Here is a 13,917-nt window from a genome sequence, read left to right on the forward strand (position 1 = left end):
ATCCTAAAACGGGACAGGAAAGGGTTTAGGGTTGAATTAGGCGGACCGCTTCCGCCTAATCCAGCACTAAACCGTTTCCCTTGCTATTGTTATTCGAACAAGAAAGCTAAAGACACCCTAGAGGGGGCAAAGTGAACCCTTTTTGGGGACGGGATTTTAAAAAGCGGTCTGGGTATCCTAAAACGGGACGTGAAAGGGCTTAGGGTTGGATTAGGGGGACCGCTACCGCGGGTGTGACACCCTAAATATATAGCGTTATCTAATTACTTAAATGCGTAATTTCTACGGAAAAACTGGTAGGATATGTTTGTAAATGGTTCAACTAGTCAAAAACCTGCAATTTCAAAAATTTTCTTCCTAAACCATTCACAACCATTCCAACTCAAGAAGAGTGTCATAACCCTGCAACAGCTGATAAACTAACTTACATATATAACTAAAAACGCGGAAATATAAGGATACAAACCAAAAATAGAAAGGGAGACATATGTCCGTTCAAATTATATACAAACCAAAAGTATAAAAGGTTTACTAATAGAATAGCCAAAACTAGGTCCAAGGTTCCTTGCTCACAAGCCGTCTGTGACCCCAAACAAAGCATCAACAACCTGTCAAACCCATTTTATACAAACACGAAAGCCACAATTCAGTGGGGAGTAACTTCGAGTCCTCCCAGCCACGAATCGTCAAAATTTATGTAACATGTAATAAAACATGTAAACAAGATGATAAAGAATTCAATTATCAATTATTCTAACATATGAGCCCTAAACTGACCAAACTAAACTAACATGTGAAACATTTAACAAATTGTAATCCAAACTCTATCAACCATAGCCGGCTTGCATCTCACCTTCTATGATTCATAGAATCATCAAACAAGAAAGGGCAATATATCAAAGACAGGCATAAGTTCTTAGTACCGTCAATAGTCACTTTGTAACTCGAGTCTATACCACGAGGTAGGGAAGGTAATCGAACCGGTATCTTGGCTGGCTCGTGGTTACTATTAAGAAAACATGGCCAAGAGACAACACAACCCTAGCCTAAAATCTTCGCAGACCTAGACATGCGGATACACACCACCGCACCCAAGACCCACAACCTTTTTTTAAAACAAAGTGAAGTGAGTACCCTAAGGACACCACCGAAGGGTTGGCTAGTACTTCACCGTGACCCATACTATCAAAATAAGTACCCGAGGTCATGCCCCAACTTGGATAAACATCCACTAGTCGGAACACAAAGGTTATCAAGCAAAGTGAACATATACTCGTCAAAGACTATAAAGACCTATCTATGATGGAGGCCGAAATACTCACCTAGGACCTAGTCCCACTAGTCCCACTTGAATATTTTAGCCCACACCACACATGACTCACCACACAAGTCAAGTAAGACACCCACTTAACCTTAAGAGGGCCAAAAGTCCTACTTATCAATATAAATTCTAGCATTCTATCATGTGAAAGGCTTATAATGTCTATTTACAAAGATACAATCCCAACAGAATCCTCAATAAGTATTCAATACTAATTTCTAATTCTAACAATAGTAACCATATTAAAGGCTTCAGGGGAAACTAGGGCCATTTCTACAATACAAGTCACTATTAAATTCAATAAGCTATACATGTGAACAAAAGCTTGATAAATGGCCTAAAACAAGAAAAAGGCCGATTATCTAAATCATTCAACCGAATTTTTACCCGCAACCCCACTGCCCCGCGGCAGTGCACGGTCAAATTGCGGTGACCAATCACTCAATTAATCGACATCGCATCGATCAAAGGGACTAAGGCTCGCTTTTGGCACAATCAACAAAACATTACAATTATAGCTATAAAATTCATTTTGAGCCTATTAATTACAATTTCCTTTTGTAAACTACCCTAACATGTGATAACTATTAATATATGCACAATTTTACCAATAACATAATTTTTGTTACTATCAAAATACTACCCATTTGTTACTTATACTATTCTAACCTTAATTAACCCGAAATGACCAATATTGTACGAAAAATCGCAAAACAAGCACGGACCAACCCGGGCAGCCGTGGGCTAGCCGTGGGCTTACGCCCGCCGCCTGTCCCCCTACACCACCTTATTTTTCCATTTTTGTTTAGTAAAAGACCGTCTGAAAATTAATTAATCGTCCCCAATTCAACTTTGATAATTTAAACTAACTAAAGGCACAAATTAAACATGCATGCAACAAATTTTACATGTGAAAACTACTATTCAAACAAAAATCACCAAACATACAAAAACAACAAAGATTGTGACGATAATTCGTCGAGTAGCTCGAAATATGTTACCTTAAGCTAGAAAAAGAGCAATTAACACCTTGAAAACCCAAACCCTAACGACACTAGCCGCTATCCTCTACAATATACGAGTCCCCGAACTCGTCTTCCAATCCTTCACCTAAATAAACAATTAAAACACAATAATAAGCATATAAAACCGAAAATACCGAAAATTGGTCTTAAAACAACTTCAATAAAACTGAAATTAAATTGTACCAAGTTGTAGATCGCGTCGACGGGATTCCGGAAAGGTAAATTATGCGAAAAACGGACTAGTAACGAAGAAATTACGTCGATTTTGAGCTTGAAATTATGTTAATGGTGTTTTTGGTCTTTTTGAGATGTTGAGGATGATGATAGGAACCAAAATCAGAAAAAGAAAGAATTGGGGGAGGGGATGCCGCGTGAGGGAGGAAGGAAAGGAGGAAAAAGGAAGTGCGGGATTTTTAGTCGGGATTTTTACGAGTCGGTTTTGACTCGTTTCAATAATAATTAAATCCGTAAGTCAAACGCAAATTCCGTCAAGTCCAAAGTCTTTAAACACGAGATTACAATAAAATTGAGTATTCATACGACCTATTTCCAAATTCGTTTACCCAACGTTCAAACGAATTGTCATTTTCCCCCCGATACGCCCTTATTTCAAAATAAAAGATTTTACACGGTTTAAACTATTTTTAAACATTTCAAAACTATCAAAATAAACACTTTTCTTCAAAATATAATAAAATTATATTTCTTTGAATTATTTTTACTTTGAATACATTATTGTCAAATTTTACTTGATTAATTAATTATTTTCGAAATATATTAACGGTCCGAAATTTACGGGGCGTTACAATCACCCCTCCTTTTAAAATTTCGTCCTCGAAACTCAGAAGGAGAATTTATAGTTATAAGAAAATATAGGTATCTTTTCAATGAAACGGTGATACTCTTGTTGATCAGACAAGAACATCCATATTCATATCAAGATATAAAAATATTTCTACACCAATAAATGAGAAAACCCATTATTGGGACGTCACCAACAACGAGATTTAACATTCACTAATGTTAAAACCATTGAAAATCATAAAAGCATTTTCAAACTTTTAGTTTAAAACTCTATAGTAAGAATGATATCTTACTAATTATGATTACATAAGGCTTAGTAACTCGGAAAAAGAGTAAGAAAAGGAATACCTTACGGGAATAATTCAGGATATTTAGCTAACATAGAAGCTTCAGTCTCCCAAGTCTCTTCTTCGACATTTCCACAACGCCAAAGAACTCGGACTATAGGTACAACTTTGCTCCTAAGTTGCTTGTTGGCTTTGTCAAGAATTCGAATTGGCCTTTCTTCAACCACCAAGTTAGGCTCCAATTCAAGAATCTCTTCTTGAATGATATGGCTAGGGTCACTAATGTACTTCCTTAATTGAGAAACATGGAAGACATTATGAACCTTGCTCAGATTTGGGGGCAATTCTAAACGATAAGCAGCAGGACCAATCTTTTCAATCACCAGGAAAGGTCCAATATATTTAGGGCTCAGCTTCCCTTTAACGCCAAACTGTTTCACCCCTTTCATAGGTGACACTTTAAGGAATACTTGATCATCAACCTCAAAGGAAAGTGGTCGACGACGGACATCAGCATATGATTTTTGACGGTCCTGAGCGGCTTTCATCCGCTCCCGAATAACCTTAACTTGTTCAATGGACTCGGTCACCAAATCAGGTCCTAACATTGGAACATTTTGGGTTTGATCCCAACAGACAGGAGTACGGCATTTTCTACCATACGAGCTTCATATGGTGCCATTTTAATGGAAGTTTGATAGTGTTTGTTGTAAGAGAATTCAACCAAAGGTAAACATTTCTCCCAAGAAGTTTGGAAATCTAAGGCACGGGCACGAAGAAGATCCTCTAAGGTTTGAATTGTTCTCTCGGTTTGACCATCGGTGGCGGCATGAAAAGCGAGTGCTCATTAATAGTTTACTACCCAAGGCCTCCCGTAATGCAGTCCGAAACGAGAACAAAATCGAGGGTCTCGATCCGAAACTATATCTTTAGGAACCCCATGATAGCGCACTACTTCATTCACATAGGCACCAGCTAGAACTTCTAAACTCCAGGTTTCTTTGATGGGGATAAACCGAGCACATTTAGTCAATCGGTCCACAACCACCCAAACAAAGATTCTTCCCATTGAAGTCCTGGGTAAAGCCATCACGAAATCCATGGAAATAGACTCCCATTTCCAAAGAGGAACATCCAAGGGTTGAAGTAAACCCCCGGGCTTTTGATGTTCTATCTTTACTTTCTGGCAGGTGAGGCATTTACTGACATACTCCATAACTTCAATTTTCATCCTAGGCCACCAGAATTGCAATCTCAAATCTTTATACATCTTGGTACCTCCTGGATGAATGGAGTAAGGAGAAAGGTGTGCTTCATCAAGAACTCTTTTTCTCAAATCAGCTGCACTCGGAACATAGATTCTACCATGATAACGGAGATACCCATCATCATCAATCTTACAATCCTTAGCTTGCCCAAGTTGAATTTTAGCTCGAATGGATATGAAAGTAAGATCATTTGGAAGGCAAGTACGGATCTCACGGTGGAAGTCAGGTTCAGCTGACATGGCATCAAGATGATGAGAGCCCCTTTTTACAAGGCTTACTCCCAATTTTTGAAGTTCTAAAGCAAGTTCAGGAGGTAAGTCCCGAAAAGAATTCAAAGAATGACAAGATTTTCTGCTAAGAGCATCAGCTACCACATTAGCTTTTCCTTCGTGATAAATTAGATTGGCATCATAGTCATTCACCAATTCTAACCATCTTCTTTGTCTCATGTTCAACTCTTTTTGGGTAAAGAGATATTTCAGGCTTTTGTGGTCGGTGTAGATGTTGCAATGGACTCCAATGAGGCAGTGTCTCCAAATCTTCAAAGCATGTACTACCGCAGCTAATTCAAGATCATGAGCCGGGTAGTTAACTTCATGAACTCTAAGCTGTCGAGAGGCATAAGCAATGACTTTCCTCTTTTTCATCAAGACACAACCTATACCATGCTTAGAAGAATCACAGTATACATCAAAGTCCACTCCTTCTTCAGGTAAGGTCAACACCGGAGCGGTAGTCAACCTCTTTTTCAATTCCTGGAAGGCATTTTCACACTCTTCAGACCACACGAACTTAGACTCTTTCTTCAACAGCTGAGTCATCGGCCTAGCAATCTTTGAAAAATCCTTCACAAATCGCCGATAGTAACCCGCCAAGCCAAGGAAACTACGGATTTCAGAAACATTGGTTGGACTTTTCCAATCAACAACGGCTTCAATTTTGGCTGGATCTACCATAACGCCCTCTTTTGAAATGACATGCCCAAGGAAGGTCACTTTAGGTAACCAGAACTCACATTTAGAGAATTTAGCATACCATTTTTCACGGCGCAAAATCTCTAGAATAGCACGAAGGTGTTGGACATGTTCTTCCTCAGATTTAGAATAGATCAAGATGTCATCAATGAACACTACAACGCATTTGTCAAGGTGTTCTCTGAAAGTACGGTTCATCTGATCCATGAATACAAATTGAGCATTGGTCAAACCGAATGGCATCACCGTAAACTCGAAATGACCATATCTCGTACTGAAGGCAGTTTTAGGAATGTCAGCTTCTCGGACTGGAATTTGATGATAGCCCGAACGAAGATCAATTTTAGAAAACGTAGAAGCACCACGGAGCTGATCGAAAAGATCATCAATTCTAGGAAGAGGATATTTATTCTTGATAGTAACTCGGTTGAGCTCCCGATAATCTATGCATAATCGCATAGATCCATCCTTCTTTCTTACAAAGAGAACAGGAGCACCCCAAGGTGAAAAGCTAGGTTGAATAAAACCCTTGGCAATCAAATCATCCAGCTGAGTCTTCAGCTCTTTCATTTCAGACGGTGCCAGCCTATAAGGAGCTTTAGCAATAGGGCCGGTACCAGGAATAAGATCAATAGCAAATTCAACTTCCCTTTCAGGAGGAATTGCCGGTAGCTCATCAGGAAAAACATCGGGAAATTCACATACTACTGGAATGTTCTCTTTAGGAGGCAGAGAAGAAGAATCAGAAGTAGTCACCATACACAAAAAGGCTTGATGACCCTTTTTCATTGCATTGACAAACTTCATAGCAGAAATTAGTTTAGTACCGGTTTGTCTTTTAACCATTTGATAAGACACACGGTGACCTGAAGGGCTTGTAAGAATTATTTTCTGGTCTCTACATTCAAATCGAGCATGATGAGTATGTAACCAATCCATGCCCAAAATGACATCAAATTCTTCAAGTGGAAATTGGAAAAGATTTGCTGGAAATATAGATCCCACAATAGAAATAGGAACTTCCGGATAGATTTTTGAGCAGGAAAAGACATCACCAGAGGGTAAAGATATAGATGTGCTTTCTTCTTGTGATGATTCAAGTGATAATTTGTTGGAAAGTTTTATTGAAATAAAAGATAAAGAGGCACCCGTATCAAACAGTACCAAACAAGGAGCATCAAAAATAGAAAATGTACCGGTAATGATATCAGGATGTGCCTCAGCTTCAGCTCGGCTCATAACAAAGATTCGACCCTTCGGCCTCACAGGCCTCACTGGGGTGATATGAGCAGTAGGAGCTGTCACCTTCCTCTCCGGGCAAACATTGGCCTTGTGGCCCGGTTTGTTGCAAGAAAAGCATATGACAGGGTCAGTGAAGCATTTACCAGGGTGTGCTGGTTTCTTGCAGTTATAGCACAGTCGGTCTCTAGTACCTTTATTATCATTAACAGCTGAAGATTGACCACCCCGGTTAGCTTGAACATTAGAAATAAATCTCCTCTTGTTTGGGTCAGAGGGAGATGAAATGAACATGGGTGAAGGAGTAAAGGGCCTAGAAGAGGGATATAAAGGCCTCTTGCCAAGACTAGAACTAGTTGCACGAGCTTCACTTTCAATTTCTTTCAATGAATTCTCGGCCCACAAAGCATCATTATAAATTGAAACAAAGCTAGTGGAATCCCGACGGACCATGCTTTTGATCTTAGGGGAGAGCTTTTCAAGATAGAAGAAGGCTTTTTCATTGTCATCCTTCACTAATCTAGTGGCATAATGAGCCAACTCATTGAATTTATCGGAAGGTCCGAATCGGAAGGCTTCCTTGCTTCAACTCCATGAATCCCTTCAACTTTTGCTTGTTTCACTCTTGAGGATAGAAACGGGCCTCCACTAACTCCTTGAAACGTATCCAAATCAAATCCTGGTTCACCAAACGGAGGCCCGTCATGGACCACCACCGTCACTTCTCGTACTAGGAAATGAGAGGCTAGCTTCACTTTATGTTCCTCCTTGACATCATATAGAGTAAAGCTTTTCTCCAACTCCCTAAACCACCCTGTAAGAGCAGCTGGATCAATCTCTCCACCATAAGTGGGAGTGTTGATTCGGGTCAGCTGATTAGCCACCCAGGTATAGGTGCCTGGAGTACCCTCAGCAGGCGGAGGAAGAGGAGCTTGTTGATTTTGTTAATTTTGTTGATTTTGGAGAATTTGGGTAAGAACTAGTAAGATAGCATCATCAATATCTCTTCTTGGCGGAGCCATCTTAAAAAGAAGAAAATTAATTAGTACCTATCAATTAGCAATCACAAACAGACTACCACATAAAATCCTAATTCTACCCATCCTACCCTTCTCTCAAGTTTATTATTTAAAGGTCAAGTGATTCTAAGTAGGGTGCACAAACGTGCGTTGGGAGCAATAGGCTCTGATACCAACTGTGACACCCTAAATATATAGCGTTATCTAATTACTTAAATGCGTAATTTCTACGGAAAAACTGGTAGGATATGTTTGTAAATGGTTCAACTAGTCAAAAACCTGCAATTTCAAAAATTTTCTTCCTAAACCATTCACAACCATTCCAACTCAAGAAGAGTGTCATAACCCTGCAACAGCTGATAAACTAACTTACATATATAACTAAAAACGCGGAAATATAAGGATACAAACCAAAAATAGAAAGGGAGACATATGTCCCTTCAAATTATATACAAACCAAAAGTATAAAAGGTTTACTAATAGAATAGCCAAAACTAGGTCCAAGGTTCCTTGCTCACTAGCCGTCTGTGACGCCAAACAAAGCATCAACAACCTGTCAAACGCATTTTATACAAACACGAAAGCCACAATTCAGTGGGGAGTAACTTCGAGTCCTCCCAGCCACGAATCGTCAAAATTTATGTAACATGTAATAAAACATGTAAACAAGATGATAAAGAATTCAATTATCAATTATTCTAACATATGAGCCCTAAACTGACCAAACTAAACTAACATGTGAAACATTTAACAAATTGTAATCCAAACTCTATCAACCATAGCCGGCTTGCATCTCACCTTCTATGATTCATAGAATCATCAAACAAGAAAGGGCAATATATCAAAGACAGGCATAAGTTCTTAGTACCGTCAATAGTCACTTTGTAACTCGAGTCTATACCACGAGGTAGGGAAGGTAATCGAACCGGTATCTTGGCTCAGCGGTTACTATTAAGAAAACATGGCCAAGAGACAACACAACCCTAGCCTAAAATCACAGAGACCTAGACATGCGGATACACACCACCGCACCCAAGACCCACAACCTTTTTTAAAACAAAGTGAAGTGAGTACCCTAAGGACACCACCGAAGGGTTGGCTAGTACTTAAGGTGACCCCATACTATCAAAATAAGTACCCGAGGTCATGCCCCAACTTGGATAAACATCCACTAGTCGGAAAACACAAAGGTTATCAAGCAGTGAACATATACTCGTCAAAGACTATAAAGACCTATCTATGATGGAGGCCGAAATACTCATCTAGGACCTAGTCCCAGCTAGTCCCAGCTTGAATATTTTAGCCCACACCACACATGACTCACCACACAAGTCAAGTAAGACACCCACTTAACCTTAAGAGGGCAAAAAGTCCTACTTATCAATATAAATTCTAGCATTCTATCATGTGAAAGGCTTATAATGTCTATTTACAGCATACAATCCCAACAGAATCCTCAATAAGTATTCAATACTAATTTCTAATTCTAACAATAGTAACCATATTAAAGGCTTCAGGGGAAACTAGGGCCATTTCTACAATACAAGTCACTATTAAATTCAATAAGCTATACATGTGAACAAAAGCTTGATAAATGGCCTAAAACAAGAAAAAGGCCGATCATTCAACCGAATTTTTACCCGCAACCCCAGCCCTGCGACAGGTACGGGTCAAATTGCGGCTGACCAATCACTCAATTAACTGACATCGCATCAGTCAAAGGGACTAAGGCTCAGTTTTCGGCACAATCAACAAAACATTACAATTATAGCTATAAAATTCATTTTGAGCCTATTAATTACAATTTCCTTTTGTAAACTACCCTAACATGTGATAACTATTAATATAAGCACAATTTTACCAATAACATAATTTTTGTTACTATCAAAATACTACCCATTTGTTACTTATACTATTCTAACCTTAATTAACCCGAAATGACCAATATTGTACGAAAAATCGCAAAACAAGCACGGACCAACCCGGCAGCCGTGGGCTAGCCGTGGGCACGCTGCCACGACTGCTTTGCCCGTCCCCCTACACCACCTTATTTTTCCATTTTTGTTTAGTAAAAGACCGTCTGAAAATTAATTAATCGTCCCCAATTCAACTTTGATAATTTAAACTAACTAAAGGCACAAATTAAACATGCATGCAACAAATTTTACATGTGAAAACTACTATTCAAACAAAAATCACCAAACATACAAAAACAACAAAGATTGTGACGATAATTCGTCGAGTAGCTCGAAATATGTTACCTTAAGCTAGAAAAAGAGCAATTAACACCTTGAAAACCCAAACCCTAACGACACTAGCCGCTATCCTCTACAATATACGAGTCCCCGAACTCGTCTTCCAATCCTTCACCTAAATAAACAATTAAAACACAATAATAAGCATATAAAACCGAAAATACCGAAAATTGGTCTTAAAACAACTTCAATAAAACTGAAATTAAATTGTACCAAGTTGTAGATCGCGTCGAGGGGATTCCGGAAAGGTAAATTATGCGAAAAACGGACTAGTAACGAAGAAATTACGTCGATTTTGAGCTTGAAATTATGTTAATGGTGTTTTTGGTCTTTTTGAGATGTTGAGGATGATGATAGGAACCAAAATCAGAAAAAGAAAGAATTGGGGAGGGGATGCGCGTGAGGGAGGAAGGAAAGGAGGAAAAAGGAAGTGCGGGATTTTTAGTCGGGATTTTTACGAGTCGGTTTTGACTCGTTTCAATAATAATTAAATCCGTAAGTCAAACGCAAATTCCGTCAAGTCCAAAGTCTTTAAACACGAGATTACAATAAAATTGAGTATTCATACGACCTATTTCCAAATTCGTTTACCCAACGTTCAAACGAATTGTCATTTTCCCCCCGATACGCCCTTATTTCAAAATAAAAGATTTTACACGGTTTAAACTATTTTTAAACATTTCAAAACTATCAAAATAAACACTTTTCTTCAAAATATAATAAAATTATATTTCTTTGAATTATTTTTACTTTGAATACATTATTGTCAAATTTTACTTGATTAATTAATTATTTTCGAAATATATTAACGGTCCGAAATTTACGGGGCGTTACAATCACCCCTCCTTTTAAAGTTTCGTCCTCGAAACTCAGAAGGAGAATTTATAGTTATAAGAAAATATAGGTATCTTTTCAATGAAACGGTGATACTCTTGTTGATCAGACAAGAACATCCATATTCATATCAAGATATAAAAATATTTCTACACCAATAAATGAGAAAACCCATTATTGGGACGTCACCAACAACGAGATTTAACATTCACTAATGTTAAAACCATTGAAAATCATAAAAGCATTTTCAAACTTTTAGTTTAAAACTCTATAGTAAGAATGATATCTTACTAATTATGATTACATAAGGATAAACCTAAAGACACCCTAGAGGGGGCAGAGTGAACCCTTTTTTTGGCGACGGGATTTTTAAAAGGGGACCGGGTATCCTAAAACGGGATGGGAAAGGGTTTAGGGTTGGATTAGGCGGACCAGCGAACCGTAGGTCCACCTAATCCAACCCTAAACCGTTTCCCTTGCAATTGTCATTCGAAAGGGAAAACCTAAAGACACCCTAGAGGGGGCAGAGTGAACCCTTTTTTGGGGAAGGGATTTAAAAAAGGGGTCCGAGTATCCTAAAACGGGACAGGAAAGGGTTTAGGGTTGAATTAGGCGGACCGCTTCCGCCTAATCCAGCACTAAACCCTTTCCCTTGCTATTGTTATTCGAACAAGAAAGCTAAAGACACCCTAGAGGGGGCAAAGTGAACCCTTTTTTAGGGACGGGATTTTTAAAAGGGGACCGGGTATTCTAAAACGGGACGGTAAAGGGTTTCTCATTCGAAAGGCAAAACCTAAAGACACACCAGAGGGGGCAGAGTGAACCCTTTTTTGGGGACGGGATTTAAAAAAGGGGCCCGAGTATCCTAAAACGGGACAGGAAAGGGTTTAGGTTTGAATTAGGCGGACCGCTTCCGCCTAATCCAGCACTAAACCCTTTCCCTTGTTATTGTTATTCGAACAAGAAAGCTAAAGACACCCTAGAGGGGGCAAAGTGAACCCTTTTTGGGGACGAGATTTTATAAAGGGGACCGGGTATCCTGAAACGGGACGGGAAAGGGCTTAGGGTTGGATTAGGGGGACCGCTACCGCGGGTCCGCCTAATCCAACCCGAAACCCTTTCCCTTGTAATTGTCATTCGAAAGGGTAAACCTAAAGACACCCTAGAGGGGGCAGAGTGAACCCTTTTTTGGCGACGGGGTTTTTAAAAGGGGACCGGGTATCCTAAAACGGGATGGGAAAGGGTTTAGGGTTGGATTAAGCAGACCCGCGAACCGCAGGTCCGCCTAATCCAACCCTAAACCCTTTCCCTTGCAATTGTCATTCGAAAGGGAAAACCTAAAGACACTCTAGAGGGGGCAAAGTGAACCCTTTTTTGGGGACGGAGTTTTAAAAAGGGGCCGAGTATCCTAAAATGGGACGGAGGGTTTAGGGTTGGATTAGGCGGACCGCTTCCGCCTAATCCAGCCCTAAACCCTTTCCCTTGCTATTGTTATTCGAACAAGAAAGCTAAAGACACCCTAGAGGGGGCAAAGTGAACCCTTTTTGGGGACGGTATTTTAAAATGGGGACCGGGTATCCTAAAACGGGACGAGAAAGGGATAGGGTTGGATTAGGCGGACCGGTACCGCGGGTTCGCCTAATCCAACCCTAAACCCTTTCCCTTGCAATTGCCTTTCGAAAGGGAAAACCTAAAGACAGCCTACAGGGGGCAGAGTGAACCCTTTTTTGGGGACGAGATTTTTAAAAGGGGACCGAATATCCTAAAACAGGACGGGAAATGGTTTAGGGTTGGATTAGGTGGACCGCTACCGCGGGTCCGCCTAATCCAACCCTAAACCCTTTCCCTTGCAATCATCATTCGAAAAGGAAAACCTAAAGACACCCTAGAGAGGGCAGAGTGAACCCTTTTTTGGGGACGGGATTTAAAAAGGGGCCCGAGTATCCTAAAATGGGACATTAAAGGGTTTAGGGTTGAATTAGGTGGTCCGCTTCCGCCTAATCCGGCACTAAACCCTTTCCCATTCTATTGTTATTCGAACAAGAAAGCTAAAGATACCCTAGAAGGGGCAAAGTGAACCCTTTTTGGGGACGGGATTTTAAAAAGGGGACCGGGTATCCTAAAACGGGACGGGAAAGGGCTTAGGGTTGGATTAGGGGGACCACTACCGCGGGTCCGCCTAATCCAACCCTTTCCCTTTCCCTTGTAATTTTCATTCGAAAGGGTAAACCTAAAGACACCCTAAAGGGGGCAGAGTGAACCCTTTTTAGGCGACGGAATTTTTAAAAGGGGACTGGGTATCCTAAAATGGGATGAAAAATGATTTAAGGTTGGATTAGGCGGACCCGCAAACCGCGGGTCCGCCTAATCCAACCCTAAACCCTTTCCCTTGCAATCGTCATTCGAAAGAGAAAACCTAAAGAAACCCTAGAGGGGGCAGAGTGAAACCTTTTTTGGGGACGGCATTTTAAAAATGGAACCGGGTATCCTAAAACGAGAAGGGAAAGGGTTTAGGGTTGGATTTGGTGGACCGCTACCACGGGTCCGCCAAATCCAACCCTAAACCCTTTTCCTTGCTGTTGTTATTCGAACAAGAAAGCTAAAGACACCCTAGAGGGGGCAAAGTGAACCCTTTTTGGGGACGGGATTTTAAAAAGGTGCCTGGGTATCCTAAAACGGAACGGGAAAGGGTTTAGGGTTGGATTAGTGGGACCGCTAACGTCCAACCCTAAACCCTTTCCCTTCCTATTGTCATTCGAACAGAAAACCGAAATACTCCCTAGAGGGGGCGAGTGATCCCTTTTCCGGGGACGGGATTTTTAAAAGGGGACCGGATATCCTAAAACGGGACGGGAAAGGGTTTAGGGTTGGATTAGGCGGACCCGTGGTTC

The 13,917-nt window shown here is 40.3% G+C and overlaps 1 long non-coding RNA gene across 2 annotated transcripts; it reads right to left on the reverse strand.

The window, feature by feature from the left end:
* Nucleotides 1-2,326: 2,326 nt before the first annotated feature.
* Nucleotides 2,327-10,524, reverse strand: LOC141621691 (uncharacterized). 2 transcript variants are annotated; one of them, XR_012532580.1, is made up of 3 exons: nt 10,406-10,524; nt 10,199-10,307; nt 2,327-2,431 (listed from the first exon to the last, which is right to left on the reverse strand). It is a non-coding gene; the product is annotated as an uncharacterized LOC141621691 (long non-coding RNA). The 2 variants fall into 2 exon arrangements; XR_012532581.1 differs by lacking the exon at nt 2,327-2,431 and adding an exon at nt 8,201-8,490.
* Nucleotides 10,525-13,917: the final 3,393 nt, after the last annotated feature.

Source organism: Silene latifolia, chromosome X, assembly GCF_048544455.1.
Source record: "Silene latifolia isolate original U9 population chromosome X, ASM4854445v1, whole genome shotgun sequence".
Taxonomy (NCBI): domain Eukaryota; kingdom Viridiplantae; phylum Streptophyta; class Magnoliopsida; order Caryophyllales; family Caryophyllaceae; genus Silene; species Silene latifolia.